This window comes from Stegastes partitus, unplaced genomic scaffold (assembly GCF_000690725.1).
Source record: "Stegastes partitus isolate 25-593 unplaced genomic scaffold, Stegastes_partitus-1.0.2 Scaffold1625, whole genome shotgun sequence".
Lineage (NCBI taxonomy): Eukaryota > Metazoa > Chordata > Actinopteri > Pomacentridae > Stegastes > Stegastes partitus.
In genome coordinates this window covers 107,065-111,275 of record NW_007579356.1, presented here as the reverse complement: position 1 = coordinate 111,275, position 4,211 = coordinate 107,065, and positions in this window count along the sequence as shown.

The window sequence follows — 4,211 nt, the reverse complement described above, 5'->3', positions numbered from 1 at the left end:
TTGTTGTAAATATGCGCTATACAAATAAAATTGAATTGAATTGAAAAAAGGTGTCATTTCTGTGGCATCGTTGCCATTCGTTAGACTGTGAAAGAAAACCATATAGAGGAATGGACGCTCTAAAGAGTCGTGAAACAACGGAAGTGACACAGAGGACACAGAGATGAGGCAGATCAGAGAGATGGTAAACAGATGCTGACCCGCTTTGGTTAGCATGTTCTGCGTTTGAAATGGCAGGTATCAGTTTTTGACCTCGGCATCACCTCAACACACAGCACGACATTTAAAACGGGTCAGATCTAATCAGGTGTCCTGGTCTGGGGACGTTGTTCAAACTTCAAAACTGAATAAAACATGTAAAATAAGAAGGAAAATAAACAAAAATCAAGAATTTGTGAAGCCAGCAAACACAGAAAACAGGCAGCAAACATCCACCTACACCAATAATATATAGCCACGGTGGAAAAGATTCTTCTTAAGTTAAAGTCCATTCAACAAACCCCGACAAAGATGTGCTTTAGCTGCGTTTTATTCATGTGCTGAAGCAATTTCAATTCAATTTCACTTCTTTTCAGACGCTGTCGAATGATTGAGATGATAAATCATTTGGTCGACTGTTCTTTATTTGATATATTACATCAATAAAACTTTTGAAAACATAAATCTCTACAATTTTTAAGGTAAAAACATTATTTAAAAAAGAAAAAAAAGACACTTTAAAGGAAATTTAAACTCAAGTAAAATCAGGAAGAGCTCTCCGATAAAGGGATTTTTTATGGAAGAGACTTTAAAGAGGTCACTGACTCAGCCGACCTCATTTCCTCGGGCAGAAGGCTCAACAGCAAATGCAAAACACCTTTGATCTTACATGCACAAGGTAACTAAGAAGTTAGAGGTACAGCTAGATATGGACCATGAAGGCCCTAAAACATAATCCAAAAAATGTTTAAATCTATTCTCGTACATACTGGGATCCAGTGTAAAGAGGCTGATCTGGTTGAAAGATTTCTGTACAATAATTATTAGATTTTTGGTTCAGGCAGATGAAAAGGCTGTTGCACTAAACCAGCCACAATGAGAAAAATAAAAAGATCTCTGTGTCTTTAAAGTTAAGATGGATGGATTTTTTTTTTTTAAACATCTCTACGATGCTAAAAATTTGGTCGCAGAATCTGCCTGAGACTCAAAAGCAAGAATCTTTGTTTTGTCAGCTTGATGTACAATTTCTGATCCAAGAATCTAAGGCAGGTATGTCTGCGTGCCATCAGAATAAAAACAAGCAGAAGCATGTACGACGAAAACACAATCGGCTCCAAGACTGACCCCTGTGGCACGCCATACTTAACAGGTGAAAAATGAGGATACAGGGTTGTTCACAGAAACTCCTATCTGACAAATATGATAGAGAATATTCTACTAGATATCATGTAACAAGTGTAACATCTTTGGGAACTGTTAATTACCAGCTCTCAGTGCTGGGTTTTAAAAGCATGCAATAAAAAAATATTTAAAAATCCCCAAAATGACACTATTTCAGAGCCAGAAAAGATAAAAACAGAGAGAATAATCGGTTGTTTAACATGTTTGATATGCAGTTTTATCAGGATGAATTGTGACATTTCATCAAAACTGCTTCATTCTACATGTCTAATTTAAAAATGTATGAAAATAAATCATTTGCTCTAATCAGATCGTGTAAAAAAACCCAAAAACCTAAAATTCTGTGTTCTGCAAAGCAACCATGAATCCACGACTGACTGAGCTCCACCTAAAAGTCACATAACAAAAAGTTTCCAGCTTAACGGCGTGTTTACACAGAGCAGATAGGATATAAGAACAAATTAAAAATGTAAATAATATAGAAAAATATAGAACATGTTATGGGTTGTTATCCGAGGTGTTATCTTTTAAATAGATAGTCAAATAAATTTTTAAATGATGATTTATGGCATTATAATGAAATAATTCATACTACACAGAAGACATTTCTCACGCCTTCTCGCTGTGCTTGTGATGTTTCCATGGAGGTGCAGGACTTCAGATCGCAGTGAACAACAACAAAAAGCACACAGTGATTAATAATGTGACGGGAGCCAGAAATCCCCAGAAACTGCTTGTGGTTTAATTAAGATGCATGTTTAGATAATCAGCTACTAGCGTGCCACTGGAGATGTTTTGTTTCCACTTAAAGTCCTATTTGTATTTTTTAAATTTTGTAAAATATTTCCAAGCAGAGGTCACATTGTGCCAGAGTGTAGCAGGCTTTTAAAAGAAGCTTAAAGCCTTTTATTTAGGACATTAAACATTAGTTGTGCACCAATGCTGCGTAATAGTCGTTATTGTGAATGTAATGAACTGAGCTGAATTATAATATGTGTAAAAGACTCAACTTGTGTTGATGGCAGAAGAATTCAGTGTAAAATAGTTTGTACATTTTGCATCTTATACAGCATTTAAAAAAAATAGAATAAGTTTGGATCAGTCTGAACAGAATGTGATAACGTACTGCACCATGTTCAGTTTAGCTCTTGCAGTAGTCCCGGACGTTCATGTACACTTTGTTAGCTGTGAAGACAAAAAAAAAACAAAAAAGAGAGAGAAATTATTACTTAAAAACACAAATGCACAAGTAAGACACATAACAACGTGCTGTGATGAATGCAATCATCTTAAAGTAGACGCACAAGGAGGTGCTGAAGGTTCAACGAATGAAAAATAGTTTCGGAAATAACAAACAGCTACCACACACTGCAAGACACCACGCCGCAGAGCCGCACACGACAAAAGCACGACACAATCTCACCATTTTCTATCTTCCGACGCCGAAAGCTGGCACATCTGTAGGTGACGGCGACGATGATGAGGGTCAGCAGCACATCTGCGCAGATGATGCCCGCTATTGTGCCGGGTTCGATCTTGTAGCAAGACACAGTGGCGTCTGGCACCACGACAGTTAACCGACAAACAGACGGAAAACAAAAAGAAGTGGGATGGGAGAGAGAGAGAGAGAAAAAACCCTGAGACACGACTGGAAAAAGTGATTCTTCATGTCTGGTTGGCATTTGTGTTGCTTAATGACAACAGAAACCTGATTTTTTTTTAGATTTTAGGTGTCATTTGTTGTTGTTGTACATACCTGCAAGTGCCACAGTCAGAGCTTAAGAGAGAGAAACAAAGAAGAAGACAACAGCATAAACTTCATCTCTGCTGATATCACTCAGCAACACCTTTGTCAGTTAGGTTTCCGTCGTGCATAATGTCTGTGGTTGCATTTTCCTGTGCGAGACCACCTTAATGTTGAGTGTGAGCTCAAAAAGACGCAGTGAATATATACTTACTGCAAAGACAGACTGTGACTGTGAAGAGGAACTTGTTCAATGCCATTGCTGGGCGAGTTTGCTCTGAAAGACGAGAAGAGACCAAACATTATCTCGTGCTGGATTCTTAAAAACAAATGTTTTCAATGAACGCTCACATGTTGTTTTAGAGTTTGTGTTCTTGAACTTTCAGCATTAAGGATGATTCATCTAAACAGACCGTTTTTTGTACAGACGCCTCCAGTATCACAACCAGTCACAAGTTTTTGGCTTTTTCGAAATAAAAGAGATGAAAAACAAAAAAAAAATCCTTAATAAACTGTTAAATAATTTCTCTGAAACGATCAAGCTCCGCCATTTAAATTTTTTCAACCAACCTTGGCCCAGATGTTCAAGTTGAATATTTTGGATCAGAAGCTACATTCAAAACCGTTTTAATGTGATCCGACTGATTGGCCAAAGATTAAAACAAATCAGGGATCAGGAACAAGAGAAAGTGGGTGTGAGTCACTGTACCTGCTCTGCTCGGGCTGATGTGTCTTCTGCAGTCCAAAAGCTGATGTGACTCTAGTTACCCATTGGGTTTTTTTTTTTTTACTTTTGAGAGCTGACGTCAAGTCTTCTAACTTCCTCTGGCGGGCTGAACCACCGTCTGTTTGGTTTCGTCTAAAAATTGTGGGTTGGAAATTTCACTGACTGCAGATTTCATCTTGCAATATGCTGGTGTGTGACAGAACTGATACAGTTGTTCATATAACAGGGTAATTCACACTTTAATATCAATGGGGACGATGCCATTTCACTTAAAGGTCGAACGGTTTGAAAAAAAACACGTGTCGGGTTACAATAATTGCATTACATGAGTTGAACTGTAGGGTGTTTTCTTTTATGCAG